This window comes from Acomys minous, assembly GCF_964271855.1.
Source record: "Acomys minous genome assembly, chromosome: 1".
NCBI lineage: Eukaryota > Metazoa > Chordata > Mammalia > Rodentia > Muridae > Acomys > Acomys minous.
Genome location: NC_140483.1, coordinates 187,080,101 through 187,095,736, shown reverse-complemented (window position 1 = coordinate 187,095,736; position 15,636 = coordinate 187,080,101). Strand labels below are relative to the sequence as shown.

The window sequence follows — 15,636 nt, the reverse complement described above, 5'->3', positions numbered from 1 at the left end:
CAGCAGGCAGGGGCTGCAGGAAGCAGCAGTTCCCTCACTGTGGCCATGGCACAGCCTGTCTTGGGAGCCTTGGCAGTGACATCATGGGCAACTATTCTCTAGGCCGCTTCCTGAGCAGTCATCAGCCACTGGGAGCCAGAGCAAGCCAGTGGGGGTTCTGTGTGGCTTCTGGTGGCCCCAGTGCACAGACTGAATGAGTGCTTGAGATCACTCAGTGGGAATGCAAATGTTTTCAAGGCTCTTATGAAAAATATCCTTGGTTTTAATCAACATGAAACAAAATCCCAGGGGTTGGAGAGGGGCCTGTCATATTTATATGTTTTCCTTAGCATTGCTTTAAAACTAAAGTCTAATTCTATGTCTTTCAGGAAGTAAGTCTCAATAAATCTCAGCAACTGATAAGACTTTTGTGGAGAAGATGAAGGCAAATAAGAGAGTGAAAATTCAAGACACTACTATTTTGACACTGAAAAGTCCTGTAACCACATTTTATACTCCTGTGCCGGGCAGTGGGAGCCCAACAGTCACTCAGCCTTGTTGTTGCATGTGTGAGATCGGACCTGATTTAGAAGCACACAGCAGAAAATTCTCAAATACCAGCTACTTAGGAATCAGAGGTAGCTACTAGAGTTTACTAATTCATATTATTTTAAAACTTTATTTTCGTGCGTTATTGTGAATTTATGCTGTGTGTGTGTGTGTGTGTGTGTGTGTGTGTGTGTGTGTGTGTGTGTCTCCAGCACTGGTGTCTTAGAGTTACTATTGTGATAACACCAAGACCAAACGCATCTTAGGGAGGAAAGGGTTTAATTTGACTGAGACATCCTGAAGCTCAGCCCAACGAGGGAGCCCAGCGCAAGAACTCAGAGCAGGAACCAGGAGGCAAGACCTGAGGCAGAGGCTGTGGAGGAATGCTGCTTACTGGATCGATCCTCGGGACCTACTCAGCCTGCTTTCTTTTTTGTTGTTCATTGGTTGTTTGTTGTTTGAGACAAGGTTTCTCTGTGTAGCCTTGGCTGTCCTGGACTCTCTTTGTAGACCAGGCTGGCCTCAAACCCACAGAGATACACCAGCCTCCACCTCTCTGAGTGCTGGGATTACAGGCGTGCGCCACCTGTTAGCCTGCTTTCTTATAATAGCACCCAGGACCAGGAACCCGGGAGTGGTGCCACCCACGATGGTCTGAGCCCTCCCACACCAATCTCTAATTAAGAAATAGCCCTACAGCAGCTGTTCTCAGCTTGAGCCATGACCCTTTCCCAAGGGTTGCCTAAGACCATCAAAAAAACACACTGTTGTTTACATTATGAGTCATAACAGTAGCAAAATTACAGTTATGAAGCAGCAACAAAAGTAATTATATGGTTTGGGTAGGCACAATATAAGGAACCGTGTTTAAAGGATCAAAGCATCAGGAAAGTTGAGAACCAGTGCGCCACTGGCTCCTCACCTATGGCCAGATCCAACAGCGGCAGTTTCTCAATTGAGTTTTTTTTCTCTTCTCAGATAACTCCAGAGTTATAAAAAAAATTTTTTTGTTTGTTTGTTTCTTTGGGTTTCATAATACTTGTGTGTGTGTGTGTGTGTGTGTGTGTGTGTGATGTCATTAGGGTTTTCATGAGGAATGTCTGTAGAGTGCTCTGGTCATATTAACATTCTCACTGTTGGTTATTGTGACCTGCGACCACATGTCGTTTTCATGTGTGTGTGATGTATTCTTTACAGTCCAGCTTTCGCTACCAAAATTTATCTCTTTCATCATTCCTAGGTATTTTGTAGCTCCTGGAGATAGCATTGCTTTCTTGACTCTTGCTTCAGGTGATAAACTATTGGCATTTGACAGCCATGCTGCTTTTTTATTTCACGGCTTTGCTGACTTTGTTCTAATAATAGTGCCTTAATGGAGTCTCTGGGGTTCTTCTTCATATGAGATCGTGTTGTAGAGGGCACCAGGTCCTTGCTCTCCTCTCACAGATAAAGCACTAGGGCACTAGGCCTTCCTAATGCTGCTGCCTTTTAATACAGTTTCTCAGGTTGTGGTGACCGCGCCCCCAACCATGACATTATCTCACTTCTACTTCATAACTGTAATTCTGCTACTGTTACGAATCGTAATGTAAATATGTGGTATGCAAGATATCTCATATGCAAACCCTTTGGGGTTGAAAGCCACAGCTTGAGAACCACTGAACCAGGTAAACCAGGAACGTTAAAGGTGCAGATTATCTCCTCAGCAGAGGAAATGTATGCTCGTTGTTTTCCTCCCAGAAAGCTGGGAGTGGATGTAGTTAACAGCCTGGTGACGTGTGCTGTCTGCAGGACCAGGCCACACCTGAATTTCCCCAGACTATTATGTTTGTCCCTGACTCTTCCTCTGTAGACCTTTATCTAAAGCACTACTTTTCAGTCAGTGGACTAGGGAAGATGACACAGGTACTTTGTAGACCACGCCAGCTCCTCCCCTGTGCCCTGTCGGAGGGGACGTGCCTGTTTTCCGGAAGTTTTGATACAGTCATGCCTTAAGCTTTATTGTGATAAATGTCACCAAGGAACTTTCTCCCTAAAGATGTTCTGTATTTAACTATGTCTGAAATAAATCGCCTGGTGTCAGAGCAGCACTGGTTAAGCTGTGTTGAACAGGATTTCCTTCTTGCCTCACACAGATCGTTACTCTCTGGGCCATGGGATTTGCCCGGGTCCCCACATCATATGATCTGCAGTGTGGCCACTTTCTGTTTTCCAGTTTCAGTGCCGTTTCTTTTGCCTCGTTGCTCTGGGTGGGACTCCTTGAACACTGTTGAATAAAGCAGTCACAGAGGGATTCCAGGCCTTCCTTGTTTAGCGTGTGAGCTGTTGGCTTGGCACACATGGCTTCTATTATGTCAGATTTATCCTTCCTTTTGGAGATAGGGTGTCACTAATTGGGCTGAAACTCATTATATAAATCAAAGTGGCCTCAAACTCACCATCCTCCTGCCTCGGCACCATTCGCGTTGGGGTTACAAACATAAATTGGTGCACTGGTGAAGTATTTTCTTCCTGTATCTAATTTGTCCACGTTGTAGTGATGACATGATGTTGAATTTTATCTAATGCCGTTTCCGTATCCATCAAGATAATCACGTGGCTCCTTTTCATTTATTCCCCTTGTATGTCATATCCTAAAGCTCTTACACAGAGGTCCCAGACAGCAATGGGGTCCAAAGTCACAAAACCTGTCTGTCACCCATTCCCCCTCCCCCTTTTTAAGGGTTTTTTGTTTTGTTTTGTATTGTTTTACTTTTAGCTATATGTATGGGGTGGGGGGCGGACAGTGTATGCACATGAATGCAGGTGCCCCTGGAAGCCAGAGGAAATGGGTCACACACACACACACACACACACACACACACACACACACACACACACACGCCAAGTTTCTATGCAGTTGTTGGCTAAGTGCTTAACCCTTTGAAGTGAGGGTAAAAATGTACATCTGTGAAAGCTTACTGCTTAACAGACAGTTTTGATTGATTCAGGCTGTGAAACACTCAGGAAATAGATATTTGTTGGATATGAATGCTTTGGGGGGTATAAGTGGTGCCACTGAAATGTGTGCTTACAAATGGTTGAGAGAGTTTTTCCACCGTACAGGCTTGTCATATTTCTGTGTGTTATTCACACAACCTTATGGAAGAACTAAGCAAGAAAAACCCACAAGAAGGGTAAAAATGAGAAACTGCCATAAAAGGGTGGCCTGGCGTGGATGGCTGTGGTCGGAAGACAGTCATTACATTTTTCAGGAATGCCTTCTGTCCTATAACCAGAACCTTTTGTGGTCTCTTGGCAGCAGGGAGACCTCACAGACAAAAGCCTGACACCAGAATTAGCAATGCTGAGTCCTCTCAGGCAGAGGAATAGTGCTTATGCTTGCAGCTTCCAGAAGCCTGCAAACGGAGCTGGGTGAGACACACTCAGCCAGCACTTACCGAGCATCTGTGCACAGCCATTAAGGGTGTTAAGGGATATTTTATTTGCTCCCTCCACACAAAGGTCAGGTTTTCACAAAGGAAAAGAGTAAAGTGCATCGCGCCAGCCAGTGAGATTCCTTCTCAGCCTCCCCCTCCCACCACACCTTACCTCGGTGGCCCTTCACCCTGTCACCACAAGGGCCACACTTTGCCACCCGAGTGAGACATGTGGCGTGAGTGAGAAGTGAACTTTGCGTGGGTTCCATTGTGGTGATAGCTTCAGTGGTAGCAGCCGTCCCCAGCCTCGCCTGTCTGGTCACACATGTGTGGCTTGGGCCTGGAGATTAAACTTGGGAGTTGGGAAGCAGTTTCCAGTGCTGGCTCATCACTCTTTTACTGCATGGTGTTGGGTAAATGACAGAACTTCTCCTGGGCCTTCCGGTGTCTTATTTCTTACATTGGAAGATGCAGGCTAGAGCGGGACTTAGCTCGAGGCGGTTACGAAGATTAAAATAATTAACTCAGGTGATTTGGTGGTTGGAAGGAAAGTGGCCCCCATAGGCCCACAGGGCATGGCAGTGTTAGGAAGTGGCGTGGCTATGTTGGAGGAAGAGGCCACTGGGGCTTTGAGGTCTCCTATGCTCAAGCCATAGCCAGAGTGGCAATTTTCTTCTTCTGCCTGTGGATCCAGATGTAGAGCTCTCAACTTCTCCAGCATCACGTTTGCCTGCATGTCCCCATGTTTCCTGCCCTGACGATAAGGGACCGAACCTCTGAACTGTAAGCCAGCCTTATACAGGTGGCTAAGAATCAGTTTAGGCTTGAGATTCCTTTGGCTCCCCGCTGGGGCCAGAAATACCTATTGGTCTGCCTAAGCCAAATAGTTTATTTAAGCCATTAGGTTTAAGTCAGCTGGTGCATAGGATAGAAATAACCAAAAAGGCAAAAGGGCAGAGGGTGTATTGCCATCCAGCCTACCATCTTGGCCCCTTCCAGAGCAGCCCAAACCAGTTTCAGATCAGTGGGGGCTCTCTCTCTGGCCCCAACCACCTTGGGGAGACTGTCTCCTGGCGAAGTGTGCTGGCAGTGCCCCCTCCTTCCTCTGCTCCTGCCTCTCTCCCTCTCTTCTCTTCAAGCCCTTCCTCCAGGAGGAATGCCTTTGTGGCTGATTTGTCACTTGGCAGCTTCAGCTGTCACTCCTCTTTGCTTCCTGCCCTTGACATTTCAGACACATTCCTGGCCATTTGGATGTCTTGTTCACTTGGTGTGAGTGACTGTGTCATCTGAAAGCTGACTGTCCACCTTCATGGCTTCCTCAACCGCCTACATCCAGAAGATTCCCAGCCCACTCTTCTGGGCTCCAAACCCCTGGGTGTCTTCCTACTGTCCTGTGAGGATGCTCAGAACTCAATCCTTCCAATAATAATAATAATAATAATAATAATAATAATAATAATAATATATTAATAATAATAATGCCCTCAACTTGCCCTATTGATGCTCTCAGTGAGTGATGTGAGCATCTGTTTAATCATCCAGACTTGAAACTTGAGCTGAACATCAAACACATCCTTCCATTCCTTACCCGCAGCCTTACGCGGGAGGAAGGGTAGATGGGGATGTGGGGTGATGTGCCTCTCAGGCCTGCAAGTATCCATTAAGAATGTCTTTCCATCCTGCTCTCCATCCCCACTCTCTCTGCCCCTGTCAGGCTCCCACTATCTTGCTTGGGCCATGGATGTTACTTTCCTTTCCCACTATTTCTCTTCATGGCTTCTTCCCTGATGACATTACCTTTCTTAATGGTGGTGGTCCTGCTTGTTTAAACTTTCCTTCTTAGAAGCTCAGAGGGTCCCCACTTGCCTACCAGCCCCTCCAGACTCCCCCCACCCCCACTCCACTTTTATTGCCTCCCGTGCCTGAAGCCCCACATCACCTGCAGCTCTCTAAGAAGCTTCATTACTTCTTCTTCTTCTTCTTCTTCTTCTTCTTCTTCTTCTTCTTCTTCTTCTTCTACTTTTATTTTATTACACATGTATAAAACAAACTACATACAGAAGGGAGAACCATGTGACAATCATGAGTTCTATACATGTTACATTCATAGTGACTTGGCCATCTGCATTCGTCCCATTTGAAGTGTCTTTCCTGTCTTATTGGGTCTAAATTTCCAAATGAAAGTCAATATCTATCCTATCTCAACTCTAATAGTTTAACTTCTTTAGCTTAGTCTAAGACCATCTTGGGACACTACTGCTTCTTAATGGCTTCCTCCTTCCTCGCCTCCGAGCACCCTCTGTTGCCCAGTGCCTCTGGGCCTCCCTCTCATGAGGCCTCCCACTCCAGGCCTGGCCCAGGCCCAGTCATGAGTGGAATTGAGCACTTTTTTCTCTGTGGTCAGAATACTGTGTTCCTGAGCTGCGAGTTATGCTACATCCCATAGCTGAACCTGCTGAGTGAGGGGTGTCATTCACTCCTGTCCACATGTCAGATTTGCCCAGTGCCTAGCTGCTAAGACACACAACCGATGTCCGTTAGACACATTGATCGACTAATTGGAAGTTTTATATTGTTCTGTCTATAAACAAGGGTGTTGCCTTGCATGATTCATAAAGGTGTTGGACACTCTAAAATGCAGTCATTTGGTATTTCTGAGAGTCCTTTACCCCAGTCTCTGTACTTTCTTTATCCAAGTAGGTATGAGGGTCCTCTGCATACCTGGCTCTGGGCCTCTGGATCTGAAGGTCATGAGGAAACTGCTCTGCTTTCAAAATGTTCACAAAAGGGGCTGCCCGCTGGATGCAGGGACAAGAACCTTGCCGTCCAGATACGGGGTGCCTATTTCCTTTTTCAGAGGGCAGTTTTTTCAACTGACAGGTCTGGTCCCTTGTCTCCTTACCAGCTGGTATGCTGTTGATCTTGTGCATCGCTCCAAGTTGCCTGTGGGCCACCCTCTTTGTTTCCAGTCAGGGTTGCCAACTCCAAGGCACAGTCTTGCTACAGAACGAGGCCACGCCCATAGGGCCTGGATAAAGGAGATTGATGAAGCAGGCCTCTTCCCATGACCACAGCTCCTTAGGTCACACAGCTGTGCAGCCACCAAGGGCATCTTTCAGAAGAACGTTAGAATAGCTTGAGACACAGGCTCAGGGTCCTGGAGAGATGGCTCAGAGGTTAAGAAGTGCTGGCTGTTTTTCCAAAGGTCCTTAGTTCAATTCCCAGCAGCCACATGGTGGCTCATAACCACCTCTAATGAGATCTGGTACCCTCTTATGGCCTGCTGGCTCACACACAGGCTGAATACTGTGTAAATTATAAATAAATGAATCTTTAAGAAAAAAAAAAGACACGGGCTCAGACTTGGCCCTTAGACTTGGCCTCTTCACACAGAGGGTCCCACTGAGCCTCCCTGCCCCTACCCTAGCTCCCCTTCTTTCCCTTCAAGCACTGGTATAAGAGAACTGTGTACCCTCCCTGGACCCATTTGGCCTTACTCCCTTCTTCGAGTAAAGCCTTAGTTTGGCCACTTGCTTTGGGGTGGAGCCCCCAAGCTCCAGCGAACAGCCATCATCACACAGGAAACTGTGGGCTGAAGGTTCCATGGTCGGAGAAGAGTAAGGGACCTCTAGGGCAATTTCTTTTTCTGCATCATTCTAGCATGCCTGACAATCGTCCTCCACCGGCCATGCCAGGGGTGGCCTAAGCTAACAAATGCAGGCACCCCGATAGTAGGCAGTATTTTCAGTAGTGGTGGAAAGCCTGTGGAAGAAAGGGAAATGCTCCACAGTTGCCAAGGGGTCTTGCCCACCTCAGGTCGCTGGGGACCATTTTGAGGTCAGAGCAGTTCTTTTTCTGCCCTAGGGCCAGCTGGTTTAAGTAAAGACCCCAGTACCTCAAAGGGCAGCTCTGGGTAGAACAGGCCAGTGCATTCAGTTTTGAAGTTTAAGTGTCAATGGTGCAGAGCTTACTGATGATTCTTCTGTCTCCGAAAACACTACGCCAGGTACACGGCCACTCACAACAAAAGCTCCTGCCCTCTGTCTTCTCCACCAATATCCGATTTCTAAACAAACCCTGTCTGCTTTGTCCTTCAGAATACATGACACTTGGAGCTACGCCATCGGTACCCTGAGCCGCCTTTCTCCATCCCACTGCTGCATACCTTCACCATCGCGTAAAGCCTGACTCAGCCCACATTGCCCACGGTCTTTACACTTCTGAATTAACCTACTTTCTAAAGTGAATCCACAATCCGAAAACACAACTGTAGCACTTTGATTGAGGTCGACTGTATACCTTCAGTGGCAGGAAGTGTGAGTCGCTCAGTTTGTACCTTCTCGGCAGAGATGGAGTGAGCAGGGACCCTGCCTCTTGATTTAGCAGCTATTCTGTGAAGGTGTGCCCTTTTGTGATGCCTCAGTTGCTGCCTTTTTGTGCCTTTTTTTTTTTTTCATTGATTTCACTCCTGAAACAGCCCCTGAGAGTTCTGTGGAAGAGTGAGTGGCAGGACAGAGGGAGCCAAAGCAGTCAAGGGCTCCACAAGACGACCTACAGTGTAACCTAACCTGGGCCCATGGGACTCACAGAGATTGAACCACCAACCAAGGAGCATGCGTGGGCTGGACCTAGGCCCCCTACACATATGTAGTGAGAGGATCAGACATTGCTAAAAAGGCCCATGGCTAGAGTCAGGTAGCTTCCACAGGCACCAGTCAATCCCAAATGGAGTCACTAGCCTTCCTGGCTATCCCAGTTAGAGTCACACAGCCACAGATAGGATCCCCCTAGAGACCTTTAAAAAGAGCCTGTGAGCTCCTCCTCGGGGTAGCCGCTATTTTGTATTTTGTTTTTACATACTATTTGAGTCTGGGGTCCTCCTTCAGCGATTTTTGGACCCTTACAGTAGCAGATGTGCAGCTTAGTCAATATATGGGTCTCCTGCCTCTCCCTCTGGATCGTCTTCTCCTAATGGGATGCCTTGTCAGGCCTCAGCGGCAGAAGCTGTGCTTAGTCCTGCTGCAGTCTGAGGTGCCGGGTAGGTTGGTACCCGTTGGGGTCCTCTCCTTCTCTGAGAAGGAGAAGGGAAATGGGGGAGGGGTGTGAGAGTGGGAGGAGAGGAGGGAGGGCGCTGGGATCAGGCTGTAAAGTGTTTAAATAAATAAAAATAATAATTTTTTAAAAAGAAAGAAATAGCCCCAAGGGTTGGGCTGAAGTGTTGTTCTGAAATGCAAGATTATGAGTACCTTTCAGAAAACACTGTGTCAGGCCAGCTTTGTTCAAACCTTAGCTCTCTTGAGTTCCCTGCTAACAAAACAAGTACATTGAGTGAGGTGTCTTTTATCTGAAACACACAAAGCAGTTTCGAGTGTTCTTCAGTTGATAAAAACATTGCAACAGGACACTTGTTTTTAAACAGAATTTCAAACATTTGATTTTACCAATAAAGACTTGGGAGCCAGATGCTGAGGTGATGCCTGCTAGCTCAAAGAGGCAGAGAAAGCACCTTCTTACTCAGCTGTAGGCCCAGAAGTTTTTTGTTTGATTTTTCGTGACAGAGTTTCTCTGTGTAGTTCTGGCTGTCCTGGACTCACTTGGTAGACCAGGCTGTCCTTGAACTCACAGCAATCCGCCTGCCTCTGCCTCTGGGGTGCTGGGATTAAAGGTGTGTACCACCACCGCCCGGCCACACTATCTTAAATACTCTTCAATTCAAGGTCCTTCCTTCCTGTTTACTTGTGTTCACTCCCTGTCAACTGGTTGCTTGCTCAGCCTCTTGGCCTAGGGTTAATTTTATTTAACTCTTGTTTGCAGAAAGTTCTTGGGTTAAAGGTGTGTTCTAGGAGCTGGGTGTGGTGGCACACGCCTTTAATCTCAGCACTCAGGGAGGCAAAGGCAGCAGATCGCTGTTAGTTCGAAGCTGGCCTGCTCCCCAAAGCGAGTTTAGGACAGCCAAGGCTACACAGAGAGACCCTATATAAACAACAACAACAGCAAAAACAAAACAAAACAAAATAAAAAAGGGTGTGTTCTAGGGCTGAGCCACACCAAGACAAGAAACAGGTTTTCCAGTTCCCAATCTTGGGGTTCATATGTGATCAAATATCCTCCAGTAGATACTAACCTTGGTTTCCCCCAGGGGTGGCATTTGCTAACTCCGTGCTGTGGTGATTTTATTGAAAGTGACTATTGCCAATGGTGAGAAGTACGTTGACATCAGACTTAAAGCAAAAATGAAAATTTAATTAGGGCCAAAGCTGCCTATGCGGGAGCAATGCCAGGCAAATAGTAGGTTCTCAATAAATACACAAATGAATGAACAAATGAGTGAATGAGAAAACACTTTGGACATTTTCATTTTCTTGTAGTTGTGAGACCCCTTTAATGACTCAGCCATCCCTCAATGCCAGGCATCATCAAATGAAATTAATCAGTCCTTCCGTTGTAAGCAAGGCAACACAAATCACAATCACAGTTTCTGTAGAAATCACAACATTTTTAAATCATGTTGCATTGCAGACGACTTGAAATATAGTTAATTTTTATAAAGTCTTCAAATTTTATAGTAAATCATTTTCCCACTACAAGATAGTATCACATATGCACTTCTGAGTCACAGATCTTTTAAAAATGCTCTTTTTGGTTTAGGTTTTTGTCATTGTATCTCTTTTTAAATTTTATTTTGTTTTATGGGTACTTGCCTGCATGTGTGTCTGTGCATAATATTTGTATATGGCCTAAAGGCCTAAAGAGGGCATCAGATACCCTGAGCAATACATTTCTATAACTGTTTGAATATAATTGACTTGCCTTAGTCAGGTTTTCTATTGCTGTGACCAAAGCAAGTTGGGGAGGAGAGAGTTTACAGAAGGGAAAGTAATGGTAGCTACGTTGTAAATCTGAAGAGAACCCGGGAGAAGTTGCTGCTTGCAGCTCGGGCTATTGTTACCATTGAGAATCTTGCTTACGTCAATGTGATCTCCTCCAGGAACTCTGTCCGGCAAGCCATGCTGAAGTTTGCTGCTGCCATTGGACCCTTCAGGGAGCCACAGCTTCTAGTGGAGGCTGGTCCCAGGGCTGACCACCAGCCCCTCAACCTACCCACCATTGCTGTGAGTAGCAGAGACTCCCCTCTGTGCTATGTGGACATTGCCATCCCATGCAACAACAGGGGGCTCACTCCATGGGTCTGACGTGGTGGAGGCTGGCCCTGGAAGTACTCTGCATGCATGGCACCATATCCCGTGAGCACCCATGGGAGGCTACGCCTGATCTCTACTTCTACAAAGACCCAGAGGAGACTGAGGAGAAGGAGCAGGCAGCTGCTGAGAAGGCTGTGACCAAGGAGGAATCCAGGGCGAATGGATAGTGCCAGCTCCTGAGTTCGCTGCTGCTCAGCCAGAGGTGGCAGACGGGTCTGTGTGTGTGCAGGTGGCTATAGAGGAATTTTAGCTCAAACTATGGCTGCTCTGGCAAGGGATCACATCCAAAGCCCTTCTAGGCTGGAATACAGACACACTGGGCAGTAGTGTCACAGGCCTTTAATCCCAGGAGACAGAGGCAAGCAGATCTCTGAATTCAAGTCCATCCTTGTACAGAACAAGTATCAGGTAAAGAAAAGCTTAGGTCCAGGCATGGTGGCACACACCTTTAATCCCAACACTCAGGAGGCAGAGGCAGACATTTCTCTGTGAGTTCAAGTCCAGCCTGGCCTACAAAAGCGAGTCCAGGATAGCCAGGGCTACACACAGAAATCCTGTCTCAAAAAACAAAACAAAACAACAAAAACAAACAAACAACAACAACAAAGATAAAGAGTTTGTAAAAGGAAGCACCCATATTTGAAAGTGATGACTAATTAAGTGGAAGAAAAAAAAAATCAGAGAAAGATTTGACAGAACAGGGTCCCCCCAACTGTCACAAGAAGTGAGAGGGGAGTTACTTAAGGGCAGCACAGAGAACAAGGGAGAGAGAAAGCATTTTACAGAGAGGTTGAAAAGAGGACAAGCCAGAAAATGAGGAGTCAGATGACTAGAACAGATGGATGGAATTAGACTGAGGCCAAGCAGAGCAATTCAGAGCCTGTGAGAAAAGCCGGAATGATTCAGTCAGCAGGGAGAGGTGTTTGGGGTCAGAAAGAACTAGAAAGGGTGAGCTTATTCAGCAGTAAGTCTCAGAGGCTGAAAGCATTCTAGGCCCGGATTAGATTGTACAGAGACTGGAAGCTTCCAGGACTAGGCCTAGGTTAGCAGACGGAGGGAGTAAGCCTCAGAGACAATCAGGCGGATAGGCCTAGGTTGTATGGAGGCTAGAAGCCTCTAGGAGTAGGCCTAGGTTAATTAGGCATAAGTTGCTTCCACAGGTGCCCTCTGTACCATTCAGCAGCTCCTTCCTGAGGCCTGGAGTGCCCAGCCAGCCACTGAGGAGTAGTCAGCAGCTCCCACAGCACAGGCCACCGAGTGGGTTGAAGCCACCTCTGAGTGGTCCTGAGCTGCTCTGCAGAAACCTGAGCAAAGGGAAAAAGTGGAAAGAAAATAGAGCTACTAAAATTAAAAACAAAAAAAACCAAACCAAAAAAAAAAAAAAAAAGCTTTAGAAAGTCCCACAGTCTTTTCAAATTTAACACATTGAAATTTCAGACCCTTTAAAATACTCCCTCTCTGTGCATGGATGCATGTATGCAGGTGTGTGTGTGTGTGTGTGCACCTGTGTAGTTTTCTGAGACAGGGTTTCTCTGTATAACAACCCTGGCTGTCCTTGAACTTGATCTGTAGACCAGGCTGGCCTCCAACTCACAAAGATCTGTCTGCCTCTACCTCCCCCCCCCCCCCCCGCCCCGAGTGCTGAGATTAAAGATGGCACCACCTCCTCCCAGCCTAGCCACTCTCTCCTAAATCTAAAGTCTTTTAGAAGGTAAAGCCTGTCAACTGTGCCTTCTAGTAAAAATACTTTCGTATCAAGCAGGAAAGATCAGGGCACAATCACAATTAAAGCAAAGCAAAACCAAATTCCAGCTGTCCAATGTCTGGGACTCACTCACGATCTTCTGGGCTCCTCCAAAGCGCTGAGGTCTCTTCTCCAGCTCTGCCCTCTGTAGCGCACACAGCTTGTCTCCCAGGCTCCAGCTGCCTCCACTCCACTGCTGCTGTGTCCTTGATGGTCACCCCATGGTACTGGCATCTCCAAAACGCTGGGTCTTCTGCTGCAACTGGACTGCATTGTCAACAACAGCGTCTCGTAGGCTCTCTTCATGGTGTCAAGCCTCAAACTGTTCTGCCATGACCCTAGGCCTTCAACTGCCCCTGAGGCTTTACCTTCACCAATGGCCTCTCCTGTGCCAAGCCTCAGTTGCTCTCCGAGACCCGTTCATGCCTTCAAAACCAGTACCACCATGGGAAGGAACTCTTATATATTACCAATTCTGGCTGCTTCTGGAACACAGCTTCTCTGTGCTCTCAGAGAACATTTCCCAGAAGAGGTCACCTCAGTGATGCTAATCTCTTCTTAAGCTCATTTCCTAGCTCCAGCCAACCAGCATCAAGTTAAGTATGCCAGCAAAGCAAAGCTTCACTTTAGACGTTTGTTCCGGCATCTTGTTAATCACAGCTGATTCTTCAGCCCCGGCTAACCAGAACCACAGGATCTTAAATCAAAATAACAAGGGGCCCAACAGAGAGCCTTTAAGCTTCCCTCTGAAACTCCAGAAGCCAGGCCTCCATCCTCTGCACTGCTCTCAGCCATCTTTCCTTCCAAGCTCCCACAGGACAGACAGCCCACTGAGCTCTTAACACTCAATGGTTCTTCTAGCCCAAGGTTCCACAGTCCTCCCACGGTCCTCCCACGGTCCTCCCACGGTCCTCCCACGGTCCTCCCACAGTCCTCCCACAGTCCTCCCACAAACCATGAGCAGGTCTGTCAAAGCAAGACCCTCACTACGCTGGTACCAATGTGTTTTAGTCAGGGTTTCTATTGCTGTCACAAAACACCATGACCAAAAGCAAATTGGGGAGGAAAGAGTTTAGTTGGCTTACACTGCCACATAGCTGTTCATCACTGAAGGAAGTCGGAACAGGAACTCAAACAGGGCATGATTCTGGATGTAGGAGCTGATGCAGAGGCCATGAAAGATGTTGCTTATTGATTTGCTTACATGGCATGCTCAGCCTGCTTTCTTATAGAACCCAGGACCACCAGCCCAGGGATGGCACCACCCACAGTGGGCTGGGCCCTCCCTGCCGTTGATCACTAACTCAGAAAATACCTTACAGCTGGATCTCACGGAGCCATTTCCTCAACTGAGGCTCCTTCCTCTCTGATGAATCCAGCTTGTATCAAAGCCAGCCAGTACATGAGATCTTCTGAAAACTCCTGGTTTCTGTTTCCTGTATTTAAAATAGTAAATATTAAAACACTCTGGGTAAGGTCCATAGGCACACAAGTATGTAAGAACCTTAAGCTCAGTGTGATGACTCGCCCCAGAATCCTAGCATCTGAGAGGCGAAGGCAGGAGATTGCTGAGTTCCATGCCAGCCTGGGCAATAGAGTCAGACTCTGTGTTAAAAATAATTAAACAGGCCTGGAGAGATGATTCAGAGGTTAAGGGCATTCACTGTTTTTCCAAAGGTCCTGAGTTCAATTCCCAGCAACCATATGGTGGCTCCCAACCATCTATAATGAGATCCTGTGCCCTCTTCTGGCATGCAGGAGTACATGCAGGCAGAAGACTGTACAAATAACTAAATAAATCTTTAAACAAATTAATATATATATATTTTAAAAAGGGGGGAGGTTGGAGAGATGGTTCAGAGGTTAAGGGCATTCACTGCTCCTCCAAAGGTCCTGAGTTCAATTCCCAGCAACCACATGGTGGCTCAAACCATCTATAATGAGATCTGGTGCCCTCTTCTGGCCTGCAGGTCTACATGCAGGCAAAACACTATATATTTAATAAATAAATAAATCTTTAAAAAATAAATAGATAAATAAATAAATAAATAAATAAATAAATAAAAATAATTAAACAGGGCACAGGCTTTTAATCCCAACACTTGGGAGGCAGAGGCAGGTGGATTTCTGTGAATTCAAGGCCAGCCTGGTCTACAAGAGGGTCTACAGAGTGAATTCCAGGACAGCCAGAGCTGTTACACTGAGAAACCCTACCTTGGAAAAATCAAAATAATAGTGAGAATAAGTTAATTAATAAATTAAAGAAGTTTAGGATTGCTTCAGGTATCAAATCAGAATTGAAGTCACATGCCCAAACTACTTAGGAAGAATTTGGGTCCACAGAAAAATCTGCCTGCTGACACCATGGGCTGGCTCATTCTAAGGGCTCCTCTGTAAAGACTACTCCTTCATGTGTGCCCTCAGGCAGCTGGAAGAGCACAGGGAGGGTGAATTACAGGGCCTCCTTAAAGTGTGTCTGGTGTTGAACACATGCAGAATTTCCTCAGGGCCCAGGCAACAGCACCGTTCCAAGTTAAGCCTAGAGACTCACACACTTTGTAAATTGCTATTGGATAAAGATGAGTAAAGAACAGACATTGAGTAAGAACTTAGAAGTCCTTGTAGCAACTTGCACCTAATAACAACACAGGCTTGCAGCTTGTTTGCATGTTGCTGGGTTCGCATGTGGCTTCACTTCCAGAGTTCCGTGGGTTTGAGGTGGACCACTAAGAAGTCAGGATGG

At 46.7% G+C, this 15,636-nt stretch overlaps 1 long non-coding RNA gene across 1 annotated transcript; it reads left to right on the top strand.

Moving 5' to 3' along the window:
* Nucleotides 1-376: 376 nt before the first annotated feature.
* LOC311593197 lies at nucleotides 377-14,704 on the top strand. Its single transcript, XR_014777611.1, has 2 exons — nucleotides 377-617; nucleotides 10,936-14,704. It is a non-coding gene; the product is annotated as an uncharacterized lncRNA (long non-coding RNA).
* Nucleotides 14,705-15,636: the final 932 nt, after the last annotated feature.